Below are 25,179 nucleotides of genomic sequence, written 5' to 3'. Positions count from 1 at the left end.
GATTTAAACTGAGTTCTATGCCAGGAATCCCTTTATAAATCAAGCTGATTTAACCATTGTATTTTCATGTTTACACTGTATGTAATGCTGACTAAATATTGATAAATAATAAGCTCCTGCATCTACAGCATGTTGCCTGTATATGCAATAAATAAGTCCAGCTTGGGTTATGATTACATTTCAAAGAAACACAGTGGGTACCAAGCCAATAAACAGTTTTCTTCTTCTTTTTTCTAACAACATAACCCTGCCAAAAACTTTTGTATGGAGACATGCCAGGCAATTCCATCCATCCTCTCTTGCTTCAAGCCTGCTCTTCATCCAAAAGACACCGGTAAAGTTAATGTACTCTGGCTGTCTAGTCCCCCCACCCAACCAAATCTTCCCATTTCTGCAATACCTCAGAGTCTGTTGAGCTTGTTCTACACGGATTTGAAATTGAATTGAAGGCTACAAAAAACTTTTCTTTCACAAAGCGGTTCGGTAAGACTCGTGCCCGATATTAGTTATTGCCAGAGGGTTTGCACAGTTGATAAGGATAAACACAAAACAGATGACCAGTCCTAACACCTTCTCCAGTGATTCATGTCATTGCACTCCTCTCTCTCTCTCAAAGTTTTCATGCCATGCCAAGTTACACACATTCCTGTGATGAGCTCGAGATTATTATCACTTTGCTAAATGGAAGTAATCCCTGGGGAGATGTTAAAGGTGTATCTCGCCCCATCCACAAAACGTGGAGTGAAAGTACCAGCAAAGGAAAGCTGGCATCCTCCTGATCATGACAGGAAGTGTTGACTCTAGAGACAAAAAAAAAAAAAAGTTTTATATTAATTACATTGGTTGTTGTACACAGATGTTAAAGCTTTAACTCTCATTTCCATCTTTCAGCTTTTGTAAATTAGTAATCACACTGCATCCTGCTTTATGCTGCTGGGTGGTGATGTTGCTGTGTTGATCCTTTTTACTTCTTTTTTTCTTAAATGCTACTTTAAACTCCAGCACATTTATCTGACAACAACAATGACAACACACAGATGTGTAGAAGAAATTTGTTTTTCCTCCTTTTTATGTGACCCTTGGGAGGCGACCGAGCTGCAGGAACTACAGGACGAAACAACACCTCAAGCAACTACAAAAGTAAAATGCTGCTTACACACTAATGCATCATTATTGACAATATAACATCAGTCGAAGGGGCCATTTTTTTCTGGAGAACCAGTACTTTTACTTTTGATACTTTGAGTACATTTAGCTGTTAATATTTCTGTCCATTTACATTTTGAATGCAGGACTTTTATTTGTAATGGAGTATTTTTACATTACTGTATTGCTACTTCAGATTACTTCTCCCACCAATGATTATTCAAATATTTTTTTCTGCATTAACATGACTGTGATAAACATTCCTTTTCAGTTTGTGAATATATAGGCCTGCACATAAAAAGAGGGAAGCGCTAATTGTAAAGGGTCAAACCTCAAGGCTAAATTTTCAATTTGGTTGATGAACTACGAGGGTTTCATTTCTCTACCTTGTCATTACGCTGCTGTTGTCTGCTGGTTACTATTAAGAAACACTTCAAATCCCCATAGGGACATTGTGCACCTGCGTCCCTCTTGTCTAATTTTGTCTCAGCTTTCAACCTGTCCAATAAGATCCCACCACTGTGCGCTAAAAGAGCGACAATAAAGAATTGAACCAAACACTTCTTAAGACGCACACTGACAAGATAGGAAATTGGAGTAAAATTATTTCCATACCTTTTTTGTTGCTTTAGACTCATGTAAATGTCAGCGGATGATTTGGTTCACTGGCCTGAGGACTGTGGGTCTTGTTGGCTTGGATTAATATTCCTCTACTAAGTTTAGCCAGAGGGCTCGCTCTACATCTTGCCCTAGCCTGGTACAAATTCTACAACTCCCTGTCTGCTTCTGAAATGTCAATCAAACTGAGGAAGGAGGAGGGCTCAAAGAAAGGTGCTGGTTTGCACTCCCTTTACAAGACTGGCCAAATTGTCACTCTTACACCTGCTTCAGGGAGAAAAGCTAGGAAAATTAAATTTCAAGTAGCGCTGTCCGTTTGACTTTACTTTGCACATGTCATTCTAACTTTTGGCGTTTGGTGCGAACTTGGGCAGGCGATAATACCGAGAAAGGCACAGAGCTGCACAGGAGGCAACCTTCAAGCATCATTAAGAGTCCAGCTAGAACAAACAAACTTTCGTAAGAGAGATGAATCAGGTATAATGAAAACCAGCTGTGTAAGCAGTTAACGAGTTTCACAACTGTAACATTAAAGAAACGATCAATATTTGATCCCCAGAGCATGACTGCAGCATCTGCTCAGAGTCTTAATAGTACTATTCTGTGAAAATAAAGGACAGATGTTTTTCTAAAAGGCTTGTAAGCAGCACCATTGTGTTCAGAATGTGGTCTGAGTAAAATGTTAAACAGGTTCTGCATCTCAAGACATATGTGTACATACTGTATACACACACCCAGACACACACACACACACAAACACACACACACACACACACACATAGACAGACAGACAGACAGACAGACAGACAGACAGACAGACAGTCAGACAGACAGTGCATCAAAAAGGTAGATGTTAGTGTTAAAAGGCTGGAGTGCCCTTTAATCCCATGAACCAACACAAACAGCCACTGTCACAAAATGAAACTGTAATGGAAAAAACTGTTTTCCTCCATTTCAGGTTACGTTTTCTTTTAATCGGACTGGACCAAATGAACCGTATGAACTGATCTCCGCAAATAAATGTACACTTAATGTTTAAGCGAGATAAACATACTTTGTACCCTGGATGAAAGTTGAACTGTCTGCTTAAACATGTGTATTTGATAGTGATTGGAGGGTGTCCAGACTCTTGATACCGTTGTGGTGGAGAGAGACTGCACCCTATTTGGCCAAATAGTAATGTGTTGATCTTTGCCCCTGCTTATGATCATTGTGTTGATTGCTGGTTGTTCATTCTAATTTGACATAGTGTTCGGTAATAAATCTTTGAATCACGATAGATTCATTGTTGTCTGCTTTCCTCACCTTAGAGCAAAATTGCCTCTACAGAAACCAGCAACTTGTTGGGATGTCTCCAGTGATACTACTCATGCCTCAGTAGCAGAAGAAAAACACATCACATCAGACACAGTGGCAGAATTTTAAACCACAGCACACACTCTATAGTAAACTTATAGAAATGCTGCTGCTTTGCAGAGTATCTCTGCCCAAATCTTATCAAAAAACACATTTGGCTGCAACTCAGCATAGATATTAGCTCTAACAGGTTGGCAGCGCGGCCAATCAACAACTCCAAATCCCCTTGACAAAACCACTCGCTCACCTTTTTAAAATTGCATCCCTATGCGCAAACTCCTCGACAGCGTCCTTTATCTACATCTAGTACAGGTATGATCCTCTCAGCAGACATAATGGCCAGCCCATTCTCTTTTGCCATATGCTGCTCCATGTGTAGTTTTTGATTAGTTCTGATTTGGGAAAAAGGTTACTCATGCCGTTTTAATTGTGCGACAGGTGTTAAATGAAAGCGTGGCACAAAAAGGCCCATACTTCACTCTAAATTACAGAGGCCCATTAACAGAGATAAAGCCAAAACAGCAGCAAAGGCAGAGCAGCAGACACATCGCTGGGGATTAAACTGAGAGATGATCCACAACATTCAAGAGACTTTAGTGATTTCAATTCTTTAACACGCCATTAATATGTGCAAGGGCCACATGTATGCAATGGATGTCACTAACCTGGATATACTGTCTACATCTCTAACTCTAAGTTGAAAAACTATCTGATATGGTTCACCTACTCCTCATGACACATTCCTCTACCCCACCCCACCCCACCCCACCACCACCCCCACCCCCCTGTGGAAAACAACAAACAAAATCATGTGAAATGAAGAAGTCAGAAAGCAGCAAAGATAATAATCATTTATGCTAGAAAGTTCCTCACCTCGCTCCAACCCCTGACATGATTTGGAGACGGAACATTACAAAGGCAAACAACGCGATTAAGTCAAGATATTCGTCAAAGCTGAGCGACTCGACACACAATTTGACTCACTTGAGATGTGCTTGATGAGCTGTATTACAAAATCAAGAGGGAGTCGGGCAGAAACAAACAACTGGAGAAAACAAAACATAAAAAGGTGAAGCAGATTTTTTTTTTTTTTTTGTAATGTGTCAAATATTTCACGGCAGAATCCTAAAAAGAAATTACTTATTGATAAATTCTGACAGATTCCTTTTGACAGGAACCTAATCACACAGCAGCATCTAATCTTACTTTATGTTGGAGTGATTAGACATCAAACACTTTCAATTTACTTTTAAATTACAGTGTTCTTGTTGTGACATTAGTAAAATGGATTCATCAGCCATAATCTCACACTTATAATGAAAAGGTATCCTCACTAATCCCAGAGATATATGTGCCAGAGCACATAAAATTATATGTAATCAGGCCGTATGCTTATTGGAACCTGTACCCAGGAGTTAAAGCATTTTATTGATCTAACAATAGATTGAATTGATTGTTTGTTTGTCTACACTATCATCTGTCATTGGAAACTGTTACCATGAATTATGAATTATCTTTTATCTTAATATGTAAATTTTTTTTTTCCACACAGCATTAATTCACACGTCCATTCATCTTTATGTATAATAGCATCGCTCCACCCCCACTATGCCATTATTCAGTCCATGCAGCGTGGCACAGTAGGTGTTACTCTTTAGATTCCTACAGTCTGAAAGATTCCATCAAATGTCCCGCTGACAGACATCATCGTCACTTTTTCCAACATAACCCATAATGGCAAATTGCACGGTCTATACTGTCACCATAATGTTGAGAGATAGCTCCCTTGTGTGTGTGTGTGTGTGTGTGTGTGTGTGTGTGTGTGTGTGTGTGTGTGTGTGTGTGTGTGTGTGTTTCAGACAATACTTTGAATGAGTGAAAGCATTTATGTAAGTTAAACATAAATGCCTCCACTCTGGATCACATATGTTGTAGTTGAAATGAACGACGACTGCTGCACTGTCAGGGCAATGTGAGCAGACGTGGTCTTCGGAGAATTCAGCAATGTGGAAAACAAGAATCAGGAACATTCAAAGGAAACGCACTGTTTTAGAAAGGAAAAGATGTATTGTGGACTGGCATCGTTGTGCTTTTTTACCTCGATTTTCGAAATGCTTGAAAAAGTAACATCTTTTTGCCGCTTTTGTTTTGTTCTGTGTGCTTTTTTTTCCCAGGTGGCTAAAGCATTGTACAGTTATCCCTGTTTTTCCTCTTTGCTACTTTCAGTCTCCCTTCATCCACAGTAGCAGTTCACCCAGGCAGCCGTCTAGTCACTGCTCTCTAAACATGATCTTACACTAGCTACTTTCAAGATTATTAGCTATAGAGTATTACGAAACTGAAGCCATTACATAGCAACAGAGGGTAATTGCTATCTTATGAACACTTGAAACTTGCAGCCACCAGTCCTAACATAAAACTAAAGTGGAAGCACGAACAAAGAGTTCATCAAGGGAACTAAACGTTCAGCTCACAATTGCTCAAAATGTTTACAAAGAGCACATTCTTGTTAGAAATGTGTTAGTTTTACATAAACTCCAATGTCCCAGAGCTACCGTAGATAGCTTGTGATAGATCAGTGTGCAAGAAGAAAGCGAACAGTATGTTAGACTTTCATTTACAAAGCAATCTTTAGTGTAATCAATTCTGTGTGAAACTACATTAACTCAGAATAATAAACAAGCCATCAATGACGGCAACATTAATCGGAAACAAAGCAACATATGGCTGCATATTGAGAGTTTGAGGCTGGTCGAGACTAAGTCAAACATCCATCATCATCATAATTTCCCCTCTTTCTGTGTGTTAACACCAGTCTCTGCTCTCCAGTGCTTGAGCTGGAGCTGGTGCACATTCGCTCTCGGTTGGTAATTTGGTTTTTGACTCACAGCATACATATTTCACCAGAGCTCTATCGTTCGCTGTTGTCTTGTTCCCTGTCCCTTGTTCTCCCTCTCTGTATGTGGAGCACAGGTGTCTAGAACTCCACTGAAAATGATGGAGGGCAACTTGTTATTGATTTATTTGCAAAGAACAGACAGAGAGTAGACATAAAAGTGCAGCCATATATTAGACATGAATCTGAATTCCCCCAAGTGAAGTTTACTTTGTCAAGAGAGCAGAAGTAAAGAGGGTGAGACAGTGAGAGAGAGAGGGAGAGAGAGAGAGAGAGAGCGAGCGAGAGAGAGGCAGTGACACATGACAGATGTAGTAAGATAGACAGGGCAACTGAAAATTCAGAAAAGGGATGTGCAGAGAGAACCGCGGAAACAAAAAAAAAACTCCGAACAAAGATCACTAGTGCACTGGAGTGCACTGGCGGTTGCTAGACGTTTCTAAACTGTACAGAAATACGGGTAAGGATGGCACACAGTTGCAGCTGACAGATTCAAATGGGCACTCACCAGAGAGTTTATATGCTGAAAAGACCTGCATGACCCTAAGTACACAATATTATCGACCCCCACCCCCCACCCCCCACTCTGCCTCTGTAAATCTACCTTCCAGGCCAATTTCTGACCTTTGAACTATAACTCACTCACATTATCTTGATTTGTGTGTGTGGATTGCTGTGTGCTGAACATACACAATATCCTAAGGCAAACATGAGGCTGCGCTGTTAACAGCCCTGAGGTGAGCACCTTATTGCCACCAATAAGGGGCAGTTCCAGCTAAACTTTTAACGACTTGTAAAGGTCATTGAGTGATGATTGGCAGTTTAACACATATGTTATGTTAGTTATAAAAGCCTCCATTGCATCCACAGTGCAACATTATTGCAAGTAATATAACCATGAGACGACCAAATAAACTGCAATGTCAATAACCTGTTATTTGCATTACGTACCTATATAATTATGATTAAACCCACTCTTATGTATTGAATCTAAGTTAATGGCCAAATACAATACATTTCTGCTTAAACTGCCAAGATGTCAAGCTGCTTATTAGGCCACTGAAGTCTGTCTATGTTTTCCCAGCACTGTATCTCTGAAGCTAAGCAGGCACTATGAGAGTGGGACAACAACAGCGGCTGCCCAGAGAGTGGAGACAAAGACAAAGAGGCGAAGCCCTCACCTCATAAGGCTTTACTGTAATTGCACCCTCAGGCAGCATCTCTACTTACTGGAGAAACAAGCAAAGACGGGAGAGGGAGCGCGGGGCTGCATAAACACAGCTGTTTATGGACAGGTCAACTGAGCAGACACTGATTGACAGCCATCCATCTGACGCTGAAAATCACCTTTCCCCATCAGCTCCGGAGAGTACAAGCAGCACAAAGGTTGCACCTCAACGCACACATTTAAAGGCTGCCTACATGGAATTTGTGTTATTGTTTTAATAATTGAACCGAGATGGAAAAGTTTCTGCCCATGTGCTGTCTAAAGATAGACTCTGTGCTTCGCTCTGCTGCGGTCTGCATGGCTGTGAAAGTGGATTAAACAGGCTTTAACATCAAGACGAGCTCTAATGAAACCCAATGGGGGAGTTAGCCCGTCTGTTTGGCCAGCTGACTCCCGTAAAATACCCATCACTGTCTCCTATTGCCTGCTCTAAAAGTAGCCTGGTGGTGCCAGTCTGTGCACGCTTGTGCCTGAGGGTTAAATTGTTTGATGCTTTTGTCTGAATCAAACAGCAGCTGCAACGCTCTATTTGTCTAATTCACCCAATCATACATGTTTTTTTTTTCCCCTTATTCTTGTGTTTTATTGTAATTTTTTCAACCTACCTGGTTGAAATAAATTGAAAATGATATGGTGAAGGGCAGCTCAATCGCATCATAATCATACTGTATTAAAGGAACATTTTGGGAAATTCACTTCATCCCCGTTCTTACTGAGAGTTAGATGAGAACATGGACACCACTCTCATGTCTTTATGGTAAATATGAAGCTACAGCTGCAGCCGATTAGATTAGCTTAGTACAAAGACGGGGAAACAGCTCGCCTGGCTCTGTCCGAGGGTAAGGCACATCCATTCACCTCCAAAGCTCACTAATTAATATCCCATTTGTTTATTCCTTACAAAAAGAGGACAAGTGAAGTTGTGGATATTATAGACTTGAAGTGACATTTTGCTTTTGCACTTATGAAACAAACATGTTCATTATTGTTTCGAGGTGCGTTGTTTCAGTTGTCTTCAAACAGCACTATATCCCCTTGTTTCCAGACTTAATGCAATGCTTAGTTAATCACCAGCTGGCTGTAGCTTCATATTTACTGCACAGACACGAGAGTGGTATTGATCTTTTTCATCTGACTCTCATTTAGAAAGCAATGAGAGTATTTCCCAAAATGTCAAACTCCTTTAATTTTAGAACTGAACTTTAAGGAAAGAGCTTGACTTTAAGTTCCATTAAACTACAGTGTGATAGGTAGGTGGGTTACCCAAACACTCCTCACCAGCGTTCATTATTATTTCAAAGGCTTCAGTACATATTCACAAGCTTGGGACTAATAAACCAAAAGCATCAGCATCTGCCAAGGCAGCACCCACACACAACAAGTACAGCAGATGGTAAAAGCAAAGACATTTTCATCCTACGTGGAGCCATCTACAACTCTGTCACCAGGGCCAGCACTATCAATGTACCATCCTCCACCCCCAGTCCATTTGGGAAAGTCATAATGATGATCAATACGGTAGTAGCACTGTGCACAACAAAACCATCTATCAAGGGAGGGAAGCCTGAAAAATATTAGTCAACCAATATCAACCAGAGCTCAAACAATACATCAAGCCATGAAAGCTCTACTGCTGTTCACCTTTCTCTCTCATCTTCCCCTTCACGCGTCTCTTTTCTGAATGTCCTCCACTGCGTCTCTCCCCACAGCAGGCAGTGGAAAGTCACAATCATCTAAACACATTCCTGCTCTACCTTTAACAGACTAGTAGCAGACCGTGAATTCGGCATGAAACAGAACTTGACTGGACTGTTCCCTGACAATGGCTTTGTTGATATATTGATATAAAAAACATGCTGGTGGTGTTGACATATGCAACATAGTCAAATGTTAAACTATTGAAGGCTTCGCAGCCGTGCTGGAGTAGTTTGAGATTCATATACGGCTACTGTATTGTCAAACTCACACTGTGGCTCCTGTGATGAGTGACTGCAGCCGTGGACTAAAAGGAAAATATTTGCACCATGGCACAGATGCCATTCCCTCTGCTCTTACTCATTATCCAGCACAATGTCAAAGTACCCCCAGGTCACTGAGAGGGAACATTCCTTCACATTGCCATCTATGGGCATCATAAATAAACAGTCACCCCAATTCATGAAAGCCTACCACTTGCCATGTATGGACACAATTAATTTTATCCTCCGTACACAGCAGTGCAGTAACAATTACTTTGCCCCTCATCACCATTCTAATCATAAATGTGCCACAAGAGGGAGAATACGCATTAAAAGACCAGCCCTTTTTTAGTGACAACGATTTTCTTCTTTTTAATTAACCTTCACTTTGGAGAATTGAAGGTAGGAAAACTGATATTTTTCCGTATTGTTAATTAACTTTACAGGAGCACATTTGCTTTAAAAGCCACATTGTCTTTAGGAAGGAGATGCATCTGAAGAGCGCAGAGCGCAGAGGGCTGGGCAGGGATGCTGAGCCGGGCAGCGAGGGAACAGCAGCAGCACTTGTTTGCCAAACTTGCATTTAAACAAAATCACATCCAATACGAGCTTCCAACTCTAATCTGGATACAGTATATGCGCGTTGGAGTCATGCACAAGTAATTAAATAGGATTCTGTTTGGTCTGCAACTTCAAAAGGCAGCGTTTTGCAGCTGAAAACGTGGCACAATAAAGCAGCTGTAAATCGGCTCTGGGAGTGGGAGAACAAACACTTTGCTTTTAAACAAATATTTCTAAAACTTCAGTCTTCAGCCTTATTCCCACTTACCTCATGAACATTCACTGATGCGCGTGTCAATAGCAGAACAAGTAGATGGGAAAATGGCAATCCAGTCAAAGTTGTCAAAGGTTCGTGTTTGGCACAGCGGCGGTACGGCAGTCCAGCCCAGTCACATCTGAAGCGCTAACGGTACACAGCTAACGAGGCTCGCCACCTTCCACCGTCACAGAGTCGTAGCTTGGACAGCGACGTGAGGAGCACAGCGGGATCTCAAAGGGCGCACTGAGAGCTACTGCGTCAGGATTGGTCAGTGCAGCCGTGACGCACCAGCAGGTGGCACACCCGGCGAATAAAAGTCGAGATTCATTCATAGATAATAGCTGTGAGAGACCATAGGAGCTCAACACACACACACACACACACACACACACACACACACACACACACACACACACACACACACACACACACACACACAGACACACACAGACACACACACACACACACACACACACACACACACACACGAGCAGATATAACCAACAAACACTCTATGGGAGGCATACAAGATCCAAAATTTGTCAGGGTCCTCCTTATGTCATCTCTCTCTCTCTCTGTAAGCTCAGATGCTATTTTTTTCCCGTCTTAATTATGGCACAGTGTCATCATCAACCAAAGCTTCAAGCTGTTTAATTTGGCACAAAATGCTGAGCTATTTCATTTGGCACATAAAAAATGTCTTTTTCTAATTGCACTGTGTTTCCAGAGGTGATTCTGCTGCGATTTGAAAATAACAAAACAAAAGGCAGGTAAAAATGATTTTTACTTAAAACAAACGAACAAAGTAGGAGAAAGACAGCAACAAACAAAATTAAAAAAGCAAGAAAAAGAAAAGCAGTAAGTACAAACAGTAGTGCAGTCAGAGTCTGGGGACTACTGCAGACAGCTACACATAAATAAAATAGAGAGAACTTATGAAGGTGTTCAATCAGAACTTAAGAATTACTTGTTTATTTCACCTAGAGTGCAGGGAAAAACAAGGCAAGTGGAAACTGAGTGTGTTGTGACACTTGTCTGAGTGTAATTCAGGGAGCCAAAGCAAATGTTTTAATTTTTTTTTTTTTTTTTTTATAAAAACAAATAAGGACTGAGTGGTAATCCTCGGAGGAATGTGTAAGCCAATTACAGCTGGCTGCAGGGACTTGTGGAATGGAGCCTCGGAGCTTCCTGCTCAGACTCAGTGCAGACCCTCGGACCACATTTCCTGTTCCCAGTGCATGAGCAATATTTCTATGAAAATATAGAACGGTTAGAGACATGAATAGGATATCGTGCCGACTTCCTCCCAACATTTTCAGTACTCTCATCATCCTAATGCCTTGTAGGCTGCTTGACACTGTGCCTGTGTGTAGTCTCCCATCAGTGGCTTGTTTGTATCCTGTGAGTGGATGCTGGTGTATACGTGTGTGCGTAGGCTTACATAATATCGTGTCTGTTGTAAGTAGATGAGAAGGATGGCTTAGACAGTTGTTGATCTGGTTAGTTAATGTTCCGGAGTTCATGTTGGGTGTGCTGTGTACTATGCTGTGTTATAGACAATTGCTAATCTGCGGGTATTTAAAGAGTCTTGCTTGATGTAAAGGAGAGAAGAAAGAGACAATAGATCGAGGTAGAATGAGGGCAAATATTGACATAAAACCCAATTCATTTTATTTCAATGTTAACTACAACTGGCCTTATAAAACAAATATTGCAGATGCAGGCTGCAAATGACATCTGGGACACTGGGGATAACCTACGGCACAGTGATCACCGCATTATCTGCACCATCTCTGAAGTGTAAACACCATGCTAATAATAAAAAAATGCTTAATGAAATAAGGTACCAGACATCTCACAGTAAGACACATAGTTAGTCTGGTGTCAGGATTTATTTTTTTCAAGTCATAAATAATAAAATGGTAAAGAGAACCCAGTCAGTGGTTCTAGTCCAGCACACCTGCTATGTGGGCCTAGATAAACACACACTCTAAGCTGAGCCTCCACATTCACCTTCCTGCAATTTCACACTGTCTGATTCCTCGAGAACTGCATGAACACACTGATAACCGAGTCACTGTAGCCCAGTGGTCTACAGAGACAGTTTCACTTCATAATGGCCTCCACCATCCAGCTCCCCCTCTTAAGTTTGCCGACAAAATACACAATTACATAGAAATAATGTGGAAACATTGAAGTAACTTTTTTACCCACGTAACACCTGAACAAATCCCCTTCTGATGAAAAATTCAAGGTGCGATAGACAATCAGAGCTCGAGTTTGATTCCAACAAAAAGAATATAGGCTATGCTTCTCCTATTCTGATTTCTTCAACTAGAAATAAAGTTCTGCGAAAAAGAGAAAAAAAAGCTTTGTGCACGACGTGAGCCACAGAGAAAAAGGTGCTGCAAACTGCAAGATATAAAATAAACCTCCAGTGTTTGTGCACATTAAAAATATATGAGAATCTCATAAGCTGCCATGAGCACTGGTGGTTTATTTTTTGTGAAATAAAATTCACATTGTTAGCATTGAATGCTATCTGGAGGAATGTTATACATACTATACATGTAAAGCTTGACTACATACTGTATCTACATGAGCAGTTCCTATTTGCATTTTGGAAAACTACATGAGATGAATACGGACTGAAATAATAAACAAAATATAATACAACAAATTAAGTAAAATAAAGTTAATACAATGCTGCCAGCATTAGAGTTATTTTAATTTCTTCACTGCTGAGTCTTGAGACAGAAAACGCTCACAGCTTTTTGTGTATTAAGTCAACACCCAGATTGATACGATAGCATGAAAAATCAGTATGAAAATTACAGAAAAGTTTCACAGATGTAATATTCTCCTGTGAACTTCTTATTGGTATATAAAAATAACATTTGATGGGAGAGATACCAGAAAAAGAATAATTGAGTTCAACCAGACAAAAAAACCCCAAAGCTTTCAAATACACCAGCTCTATTTCATTTTATTAATTTGTCTTTGATTTGGTCATTACAGAAAAAAGGAGAAAAGTCACAGCATGAAAACATCATGCATCACTGCTTCAAATCATGAAATGTTTTATAGGAACCACAGTTGGGGTTATTCGGGGTTATACTCAGAGAAAACGTTGCCTGCTCGATCCTACATTTCTGATTTCACAGTGTGAGCAATTTCCACTGATGATTACAGCTCAGACATACTGCTATGAAGCTTCAAAACCTCATGTTGGCAAATATTCCTGGATAAACACATCTGCATTGATTAACAAATTACGACCACATACAAATAATTATCACAGTTTTTACATAACTTTAGTCTTAGCATAAAAGCGGCTTTTACACAATGAAAAATGAACACCATGTGTTCTCATGTTTTGACACTTGTCGGGTGCTTGTGCTGATGACATGTTGAACACCACCAATCTTTGATTTTCTGGAGGGCTTTTCAATTTAGAATGCATGTTTTTTTCCTGGAAAATAATTAGAAGCTAACACCCTCGGGGTGATTTCTGTGTGTGTGTGTGTGTGTGTGTGTGTGTGTGTCCTTCCTTGACATGTGCAATGAGAGATTTGCATCTGAATGCCAATGAAGTGTTGAATTATCAAGCAATCCCAGCTCTACACTGCTTTGTCATATTTTCTCTTTCTTCCAACTCCTACTTTCGTTCAGTTTTTCTTACCTCAAGCATACACATTCAGCCCAGTATTTTCCCTTTTATAGGCTTCTCTTTATCCCTCTCTTCACATGAATAAAAAAACCTAATCCTCTCACTATGTCCAAAGAATTCTGCATTTTCATAGACATTTTAGCACTGACCTTGATCACAGCCTGACTTGTCATCTCCACTGTCATCCCCGTCCTTTAGCAAGTTGTAAGCAGAATATACAAGCAGGCCCAGTCTTTCTCTGTCTCCCTGCAGAACTTATTTACCACACGGGCTGTCAACAGGATTCTCAGTCCTTCACCATGAAAGCTCTTCATGGTGAAGACTGGTACGCAAAATATATGGCTGCATGTTTCCCATTACTCATACAAACTCTGACAAGCAAAATTCACTGGATGCCCAACCGCCAATTGCAATGTGTCAATAACTCTGGCTTGAGGTTGGATCTGGAGGTTTCTTTCATGGGGAAACCATGGGGAGAGCAATCAGTCAGTAATCGCCCAGAGGTCAACAGCCTGCTGTTAGAGCTTCTGCCATGTTGTGACAAAGAGTAATCACAATCAAATAGAGTTAAGTATAGAGAAAGTGTTTCTTTTAGACAGGAGAGGTGACACATGCTGACTCATGGCTTGAGTTAATCAACTTTACACTCGGCTCTGATTCAGTGGTGGGATAGATTGGGTTCTAATCAAAAGGACAGAGACACCGCTTAAATTTGGATTTTGAAAATTTGTGTGTAACGAACAGAGAAACAATGATTTTTAAAGAAAAAAAAAAAAAGATGAGAGAAATGAAGCTAATTCGCATGGTACATACACAGTTTACAGTGATAACTGTGGCAGATTCACAACTTGAAATTCTTACTATTTTGAAACAATGGGCCCTTGATACCACACAGAGATAGACAAAAGCAGCCTCTCATTTTTAGCCCGCGACCGTCAATCTTGCCGAAATGCCATCTGTCACTGGCAGATTTCATCAGCTCTAGCTAGCTAGCTTGATTTAAAATGAAAACCCTATAAAAGGCTCCTTAAAAGGAAGGCCACGGCCAAATACATGATATCGAGATAAAAGACAGAGACTAAAGCTGCATGTCTCAGGCAAAAATCAGTATCCTCACCAGAGCCATGCAGAATACATGGGAATACAGAGAGCGTTCTTGCATTGCATTGCATTGCATTGCATTGCAGAGCTAGTTAGTCTTACAGTGAGTACAATTAAATAATGAAAAAAATTCAAAAATAACTCGCTAAATACTGTAATAAGGAAAACATCAGAATTGAACTTTCACTTCCTACAATGCAACTTGATAGCATCTTTCGTTCAGTGCTCCCTGACTGACAAACGTTCACATTTCTCCGCACCTCCAGTTTGTAACTAAGCAGTGACCTTCGGGACTGAAAAATGTAGCCAGCACAGATGTGCCAAAAAGTTCCTTGAACTGAGGCTGGCTCCAAAGCGAGTCAATCCCCATAGACTGTCATGTTAAAAGGTCCAACTTAACAGCAGAAATAAACATGTTTACAGTCTGGTAGCTAATGTCCCCCTTCATGACAACTGCACAAGGTGGTTCATTTTTAACTCACCCATTTAAATTTTATTAAGGTTTAAAGTTATGCATAACTGAGGGCGTGGCCACGTTTATATAACGTCTATGTTTGTAACACAGGCCTGTAGTCTCAGTCAAAATGTGAATAGCCCTGGCAGCATCCATATAACATTATCTGGGTTATTTTTTCAGACTTTTGAGAGCTCCTCCAGAGTCACAGGAGACGTTTCACAAGTTGAATAGTTCTCCTTATGACGAGCAAACTGATCTGCATAAAATTGGTGGAGTGGCCCTTTAAAATGCAAACAACTCTGAGTTTGTTCGTTGAATTACTATTTCCTCAGTGTCGTTCATAACCTAACACTGTGATCCACAGCCACAAGATAATGTGAAGACTTCTTAGTCATCTCATGCTTTCATTCTCAGACTCGAAGACGCTGTCACTATTGTGATGCATGTTACACAGTGTCCTTCAAGAAATCTTACATATTCTTCTCAATAGAATTAGGTAGAGTTAAAAGTACAGCTATGGAGTAATTCTGCTTCTGAAAGCATCATTGAGAAGCAACCAAACAAAACAGACTCTTCAAGTTGACAAACACATTCAGTCACCCCAGACTTTCCTGTTTCGCCTTGTTTCTCCATGTCCCATCTGTCACCAGTCAGCAGCTATTCAGTCAGAACAAAAGTCAGATTATCGAGGGTTTTAATTATGCTGAAGGCATAAGCTAATTAATTATCACTATCAGTGGTATGGAACATCCCCTTAGATAAAGAAAATGAATGTAATTATCTTTTGACCTCTCTCTCTCCCCTCAGTAAGCTCCTCAGCAAGTGTACAGTCAACATGCAACACTCGTGAACTTGAAAGTCGAATATTAATATTCTGCAAAATTTCACTGCAGAATTCTGCAACAAATCGTGTTCGCTGGCATTCATTGTCTCACAAACACACAGGGGATAGACTGAAGCTTTTCCATGCTTGAGATAACTTACCAGCATAGCTCAGAGCTTTGACAGACCCAGTTGGACTAATTCCTCCTTGAGCCACAAAAACAGGGCTTCCCGCACATCCAACAACACAATGCCAAAATGCATCAGTGCCAAAGTGCATGAATCACTTATTTGTATCAGTATGCCATGAACCAACCACTTGCTCACCATATGCTTCTTTGTCTCTCCTCCCTGAGTCCCAGCTCCACTCCTTTCCTAATGATTTACCAACTGCGCACCTGGTTAGTCAAATACTGATCTTCCAATATTTACAAAAGAAAGAAATCCAACAGGGGTTTTACTGGGTACAGTTCAAAACGCAAGTACTCATGAGGACATGTGTGCGTGCTTATGATAAGCAATGAGAGTGTGACACTGAAAGAGAAAACAGAAAAACAAGAAATGGAAGGATGGATAGTAACAGAGCCCGATTTCTGAGTTTTGAACTCTTATATGAACTGGATAATAGCTGAACCTTAGAGGCCAATATGAAGGTGCTCATCCTTTTTGTCTCCTGAGCAGATTCTTGGCTTGGTTACTAATTCTAGACAAAGACAAGATAAACAAAGGCAAATAAAGGGACGCAATGTAATAAAAATAAATTTGTGTCTGTATATGTGCTGTCTGCCCACACATGCAGCAAAGGTATGTCTGCATGTCTATCTTTAAGCACCCAAACTGACTCTGTTTATCTCTTTGCACTCAGGTTAAGTGCTGATAATTATCCTCCTCCTCCTCAGCTGTCTGAAGAAAAACCACATCTGGTCTTGGTTGTTAAACTCATATTTGCTCTTTATGCAGGACTAATCAGAGCCATCCCAGCCGGGGTTACAGGATAATACTGGATCATATCTTTTTGATGGACTGAGAGCCAGTGCTCTGCTAACAGTTTATCGCATCACATTACTTCATGAGGAAGCATCTGCAGACACCGTGCTATCTTTACTTGACTCAGATGTGATACCTCTGATGCAAACACACTATTGTGTATATTGTACTACCGAAGGATGCTGCAGCATACGCTTTATTAGTCACACAGCTCATGAGCACATTCAAAATCAATTTAGCTGAGCTACATGAGCTGAACTAGCAGCTCTGTGAGGCTCTATTTAGGGACAGTAGTGTTGGCATTAGGGTTAGTTGAAACGAAAGTATTGGACTGACTAAAGTTTTCACTTGATGATGACACTAATGGAAAAGTTCATCTTGACATCAATTCATCCTGTGGGAGACAAGAGTGGTGGCACTACAGGAAAAGTCAGCAGATTCCAGAGGTCAAGAGGATCCATCATTGGGGAAATGTGAATGCCTGTACAATTTTTGTGTCAATCTATCTAGTAGACACAGATATTTCACTAGAGACAGGGAAATTTGGCTTGCTGGTGGCTCTAAACCAGTAGTCAGGGGATCATCTGGGCTCCATATATGTCTTTTCAAATGCCATGGCAATCTGTCTATCTGTTTTGAGATATTTCAGGCAGGACCTTCTCGCTTAGAGGAAAACAGAATTTTTGTATTTCATAAAAAAAATTAATTAATTTTAAAAAAAGGCATTTTGACCGGGACTCAGGTGACTGTTCTTATCGATAAATTATTCAACGCTGCACACTCATGTTTTCAGAATGAAAAATGTACGTATTCTGTATGTACTGTATCATTGTAAAAATGACTCTGGCAGAAACACATCTCATATAGCTGAGCTGAGTGCTCAGTTCCAGTTAAGGACGACATAACACAATAAATATACACACAATTTCAGGTTATTAAAATGGACAGATAGTTTATCATATCCCTCTGGGTGATAAACAAAGAGAATGGAGAGCGGAAAAGACAGAAAAAGAGGCAAAACAACAGAGAGTGCAAGTCATTCCCACTCTGCACTGTCTCGTGCTTCTTACTAACCTTTTACCACAGAGGTTTCTTTTTTTTATCTAGTGTAGACAGAAGTGACACTTTCACTGTATTTTCCTCCAATGTGGAGAAACTCTGGAGCTCAACTTTAATGTTTACATATTTGAACACTGGTAAGTCCATGAAGTGTCTGTTTTTTCCGTATCTCAAAAATAAGTTTCTAGCTACAGTGGAAAATGTGACTATGTGGTTCTTTCTCAACTATTTCCCCCAGCAGCAGCTATCTTTCAGATACGAAGATTTGATTAAAAAAAGATTAAAAAAGGTCCAACCCCAGATAATTATAAAAGTAGATTAGTAGATGCCTCCAAATTGCTTCTGAGCTTCAAATATGACATTAAAATACTGGCAGGTTTTCATTTAGTTTTTCAGCAAAATTAAGCTCATTTTTATACCATTAAGACAAAGATAATATGAAACAAATATCCCACACCAGCTTCAAACCTAAATGAGAGGCATGTAACATTCCCTGTAGCCAAGGAGAACCAGCTACACTGTACATTCACAAATTAATAAAACAATAGAAGTAACCTCACACTAACTTCAACTTGGAGTCTCTGATAAAGGATAATTCGTATTAATTTTGTAATATTGCGAAAGTTTTCCTCAACCTCGTCTGAAGTGGTTCAACAAAACAAGGAGGGATTGCAGACATTTTAGCAGTGACGAAATTTGCAGTACACCACAAGGAAGAGGAGCGTTGAGAGTCGGGGGGCCGTTCCCCCTTTATTTCAAATGAACAACTTCAGAAAACCACAGACACGGTGCAGAGTTTGGCATCACCTGATGGCATTCGCGACATCGAGGATGTTACAAGCTACAAAGGCCGGAGGAGCCTCTGCAGTGACAGAGGAGGCTTTCACAGCATGTACTGACCCACAGTCAATACATGGCTGTCACTGTAAAAGCCCGTAGCAATACAAAAGGGATATACTATGTAATACTGACTGTGTCCTTTTTTTTTTTTCCACACCGGAAACTGGTCCTCATAGATGAGTTTTTCCTTATTCTCAATTACCTGTCAACTGGATGCACCAAGAGAGGGATTGGCCACCATTTTAATATCCACTGCACAACGGTCAGCAGAATCATTATAACATGAGCCAACTCCCTCTACTGCCTGCTTAGATCCGTGTGAACATGGATGACACCTGAAAAAATTTGAGCTCATCTTCGACATGAGTTCAGGGACTTAGCGCCTTCTTCCCTGCTACTTCAGAGTGAAGTTTTCTCCTCATACAAGGCTCGCTGCACCCATTAAGACCATGGTAGGCATGACACCCATGGTGCTCTAACATTCTTGTCGGCGCTTCATGAAGGCTCTGTGAGTCACAGACAGATCGTCAGACAATCAGGCATCATAAATCTCATGTCCCCTGACATAGCTGATTGGTGATTGGTTGATAAAGGCTTCCTAATATATGACCTTGCCTCTGGCAAAGTTCACCGGCCTCTCTGTCTAAAGGAAACCAAATGTCAGCAGGTGATTGTTCTTGAGACCCAGTTTATTGCTCGTTTGAGAGTCCCCATGGAGAGGTTAATTAAGAGGATCAAGGAAAACAAACAGTTTGATTCTGTAATTCCTCTGTCACTGTCTGGAGCATCAATCAGCTATTCACTGTGGCATGTCTCCTCTCCAATTACCAGAACGGACTTCTGGTCAGAAAGTGGAGAGTAGAAGTCTGAGGATGCCGTTTGGCATAAAACACTGAACACTTGAGTACACACCGAGTTGATATGCTGTTTATTAAGTTTAATTGTTTTTATTTAAGTTTATGGATGGATTTTTCTGTAAACTAAAAATCTTTGGTTTTAGACTGTTGGTCAGACAAAACAAGTGTCCCATTACTCTGAAAAACGACAGTGATTCAAGAAAAACCAGGCTTCTTAACTTTCTTTGTGCATTGTCAACAGACCTCACAAACAACTATTCATGGAGGTACAAAAAAATCTCTTATCACTTGAACCACATCCCCGTTTCTGTATTGTATACATGTATTATCTGCCTCTGCACACACCACAAAGTCACACCACTGCATCCCTGTAATGAGTAGCTTACCCTGTATTTGACAGTAGTATGCATGCCTTTGCTTTAACTCCAGGTCGTCATTTTGCATATTAAGATGTGGATAGTCAATACAGCTCTTTACTTTAGGACATTTCATTTCAACAAGGCCAAATTGGGGATTCTCAAATGGGTACAAGGCAACCCTGTCTAGCGATGAGCCAAGCCATGGAACACCAGGGTAAATTACAAACCCGCAAGGAAAGTAGCTGACCGTCTTGATCTGGCAGTGTTCCTGAATGGCATCTGCTTCATTTCAAAGCCCCTTTTCAAAGCTGCGGTCTGATGGATCCCTCGGAAAATCAGGTCAGCCAGCCGTTCTACAGAGCTCCGTTGAGCAAGGCATATTTCCCCAAAATGTCAGGAGGTAATGTCCTTAGTAGGTTTCCTGGTTGCCCCCTCTATCTTGTGAGCCACGTCAAAGGTAACTTGAAGAGACTTTAAGTTCAGCTGTACATGTTCACTACAAGTAAACATGCATGCAGATGGTTGTAGTCTATAACTAACCAGTGGTAGATCTGGGCATAGTGGAGCTGTGAGGTCACAGTGGCCTTGACCTTTGACCACCAAAATCTAATCAGCTCATCCTTGATTCCAAGTGTCCAAGTGTCCAAGTCTGTTTGTGCTAGATTTGAAGAAATTCCCTAAAGGCGTCCCTGAAATATCGTGTTCTCAGGAATGGGATGGACAACCAGGAAACAGACTGACACAGCTGTCACCAGAGCAGAGGCATAAAAATGGTAGTCAGCAAAACAAACAAGAAAGAACGAGGAAGTTTACTATGCTTAATAAACAAACTTCCTTGTTTCTCGTTACAGCAGTAATAAGCAAATGAGGAAGAACAGTACGTGAGCAATACTAAACTCAAACTGTTCAATCCCAATTATTTAAACAAGTTTAATGGATGGATGAATGAGTGAATGAACACATAAATGCATGACTGAATGTCACCTGTGGGCAGAGTCAGCTGAATAAAGGTCTATTTTAAGGCTGAGGCTTCTAAGTAAGCAGAGTACTTGTACGTGTGTGTGTTTTCTTAAATTGGTGCAGACTGTGGTGTGCTGACTGAAAACCTAAAATTGATTTAAAAAGAGGGAAAAGTTAACTTCTGTGTAGGCGTGCGTGCGTGCGTGTGTGTGTGTGCGTGTGTGTGCGTGTGTACATTAGTGCTACTTTGCCACTGTGCCAGGATCCTGATGTGTTTACAATCACACCTTTGTGTTATTGGTTCTGCATCAAGGACTGCCAAGATACTGCCACGACTGGGAGGACTGTCACAGCATGTAGAATGGGTGTAAATAACATCTGGGATAGAGAGTGCCCACAAAGAGAGGCAGACAAACTGGAGTTACTGCCTCAAGGTTGTATGCATCTGCCAACCAGTCCACCAGTCAAACTGCAGTTTACATCTTATGCTGCTTCTTGGCTACTACTTTCCTCCATGAAACATCATCTGGCATTGCTATCCCGGCACACAAGGCCATCCCAGTCCAGACTCTTCTCCTTTGGTTCAAGAATCTTTCGAAAAGACTCATCTCTTCAGAGAGCACCTCCTCTCCTAACGCCTCTAACACCCTAATATGCCTTACTCACACTTACTGCGCACTTGCACTTTGTCTTATTGAACAGATTTAGTACGTAGCACTCACTCCAAGGTCTCCTACTGTACTGAAGCTGGATTGTTATCCCTCACTTTTGATTCAGTTGACCATTGACCTTGCACCACCAAAGTCTAATCAGTTCGTCCTTGAGTTCAAGTGAATATTTGTAGCAAATTTGAAGGAAATTCCCTCAAAGCTGCTGAAATACTGCATTAATGAGAATGGGACAGATGGAAAAACCTGAAAACATGCCACAGCTATTACCTGCTTGAGGGCATAAAAAAGAGACAAAAGGAAAGACAGAAAAAGACCCACACACTCGTGCATGGATGCACAGTTTTCTTTCTGATGTAAATCTTAAAAATCAAGTTAAGTGCAAAGTATATAACTTCTCCTGCTAGTTTCTCCATCAAAACAATAACAAAAGACAGCATTTGGTGAAGTTATGAAGTATGAAAATTGCTGGAAACATTTGGAATGATATAAGTGCACAACTCAACAAAATGTATAACATAGGCCTAATCGAAAATTGGCAGTGGATATCACTGGATATCAAACACGGACTAAAATGACCACCTCCAAATATTGACAGCTCGATACTGCTGATGTAAAGTGATTGAAGAAGCCTTTTGCCACACACAAAATTGAAATGTCCTCCACTTTGCAAATAAGTTTGCAAATTTGCCAACTTCCATGCCTCCAACCAACTGTATGGTGGAAAGATTTGTCCAGACCTGAAGACTTTGTGGACAGGGGCTTCAGCCAGGCGTTTAACGTTCACCCTGAACTGCATGTTTGGTTTTTCCTGGTCTGTCTGGCAGCTTGCCCTGCAACATGACCCAACTCACTACCAGGAAGTGATGAGCTGACAGCTCTGCTCTTCTCTTCATCTCAATTTTTGCTAAGGTATTCAGGACCAAGGTACACTCATGAACTACTGTAAAAACAAGGGTAGAATTTTATTCCCCCACAATTTCATACAATCATGTGCCGAGAGATACAAAATTACACGTTCAGCTTACAATGTAATGTAATACAATAAAACACTGTTGCAAATGATGGTCTTAAAAATAGAGTTGAACCAGGTATTGTGCCGATTAAACCAGCTATTGTCCTTGATTGCAATACATTGTCCATGTGTTCGTATTGTTGTGATCACCCAGTTTAAATTTGCATGACAATAATTAGACAGCTCTTAGGTAGCAACTGTGCTAAACAGCAATGGGTGGAAGAAAGGGGGAGAAAAAGGAGGAAAAGATGAAAAGAAAAAAAGAAAGCACAGCACTTCCCAGTTCAGCTGGTGTTAATCTCACAAATTCTAAGAAGTTTTTAACGTTGAACTCCATGGTCAAATTTTAACATTTCTCTTTAACAGACAACACATCCATGAGAATAAAATCGATCCAACACTATACAGTAAACAACACTGAGCCAACTGCTAAATTAAACAAATCCCAACAGCAGCGTGTGGCTCTCACTGCTGGCTATATGTATGTGTGTACCTGCACAGACTGGGTGAAAAGTTTGTTCCTTATTAAAAAGACGAAGGGTTGCGAGGTGCCGGCTGTTTGCTCTAAATTGGGCTGGGTGAGGAACCAATTAGTGCTGCGTAGCACTGTTAAAATTCTCATCCCCTCCTGTGCCAATCATCATGATGCAATTTCAGCTGACAAATTAAGTCCAATTTACGGAGACAATTAACCTAACTAAAACCAGAAACTATTCTTAGCCCCCCCTTCTCCCCTCCTTTCCACCCTCACGGATTCAACGATAATATATGTATATATTTACCCCATTTATTTATTTCTGAAGGAGAAAGCAAATGAATAAACCTTTATCTAAGCCACAGTTTATGAGTCCTCGCACTACACTTACACGGACAGAGGGGCAAAAGGAGAAATAGAGTGAGAGACACACAAGAGAATCACAATTGTTCTCCAAAATGGTTGCATTGGAGATGAGCAACCACTTCAAGGTAACTGAACAATTCCAGTAGCAGAGTAACGGTCTACTGCCGACTCTGAGGCTAATTTACACCATACTCAGGATCTAGATAAGAGACATAGCGAAGTGTGTGTTGTGTGTGTGTGTGTGTACGTGACGGTGATAAAGAAAGGAAGTGGACAGATCCTATTAGAATGGAAAGCTGACGATGAAAGGCAAGTGTTCAGGACAGATAATAAGAGCAATCGATAAAAGTCTGAATGCCGGTGTGGAATATCCAGTTAGATAAAGTATCTTTTTTCTTCTCCCTTTCTTGCCCCCCCTTGCAGGTTTGTTAAGGCAAGAGTGTGTAATTTTTCCCCTGCAGATCACACACACACACACACACACACATATACATACACTCTCACATTATGAGAAATGGGGAAAAAAGCGAAAAACAATAACAAAATGTAAAATATATAAGTAAATATAAGTAACAATAAAATACAAAGTGAACTGAGTTTATCAAACATAGGAAGAGGAAGGAAGAGAAAGAAAGAAAGAAAGAAAGAGTTTGTCTATTGTCTCTGTTTCTGGGAATGTGCCTGTGATGTTTGGGAGATGGTTATCATAGCTGTGGTCTGTGGTCATGTACATGGTTTGGGTCTTTGGGTGAATTCTGTTTTAGGTTTAGAAGAGTTAACAATATATTCCAGGTTTTGAAAAAAGGCTGATTTAATGTTCTTTCTGTAAGATGCTATTCTTGCTATTGAAGTGTGTTCTGTAACTAGGTTAGAGTGATTTGTTTTTCTAGATTTCCAGTTTTGAAAGATTATTTCCTTAGCCATAGTTAAAGAAATGAGTGTTGGGTTGGTGTATTTCGTTGCGAGGGCAGCTTGTGTAATATCTCCCAGCACGCAGAGTGATGGGGACAATGGGATTCTGCAACTGAAGATATTGGAGAGTTTCTCAGTTACCGCCGTCCAAAGGGAGAGAACTGGTTGGCAGACCCCAAGTGGCATGAAAATAATCGTCTGTGCTGCCCAAAGTGCATTGTGAGCAGTAAGCCAATCCCATTTCAAACATGTTACCTTGGGTGATGTGGGTTCTGTGGATAGTTTTACATTGTAGAAGTTGCAAATTTGTGTTAGTCGTCATAGAGAAGGTGTTTTTACAGATTTGTATTCATTTTCCCATTTCATCGCTGGGAAGGTAATGGAGGCATTTTTTTTGAGCTTGTGTCTTTCATGATCTCGTCACTCAACTGAGAAGGTTGCTAGTTTCGGATTTATATATGGTTTTAAATTTTTTGGTAGTGGAGGAACTGGTCTCTCCCAACCCCGTACAACCGGATGAGTGAAATGAATGATATGAATTGGTTGTTTTGGAATAGGTGATGGAGACGAGTGATTCCCTTTTTGCAGCCATGATGGTGACATGCCATG

The 25,179-nt window shown here is 40.6% G+C and overlaps 1 protein-coding gene across 2 annotated transcripts in view; it reads right to left on the bottom strand.

Annotated features, from left to right (window-relative positions):
- The window catches only part of chrm3a (cholinergic receptor, muscarinic 3a), an 83,089-nt gene extending 66,699 nt beyond the window's left edge, over nucleotides 1–16,390 (bottom strand). The window contains exon 1 of one of the 2 annotated variants that reach the window (XM_056394725.1): nucleotides 16,235–16,390. The gene's annotated coding sequence lies outside the window, so the exon portion shown is untranslated. Of the gene's footprint in view, nucleotides 1–10,031; nucleotides 10,198–16,234 lie in introns of those variants that run through there. The other variant, XM_056394724.1, reaches the window with a different exon arrangement.
- Between the last annotated feature and the right edge of the window lie 8,789 nt (nucleotides 16,391–25,179).

Source organism: Seriola aureovittata, chromosome 14 (genome assembly GCF_021018895.1).
Source record: "Seriola aureovittata isolate HTS-2021-v1 ecotype China chromosome 14, ASM2101889v1, whole genome shotgun sequence".
NCBI lineage: Eukaryota > Metazoa > Chordata > Actinopteri > Carangiformes > Carangidae > Seriola > Seriola aureovittata.
This window is presented reverse-complemented; position numbering and strand designations above follow the sequence as displayed.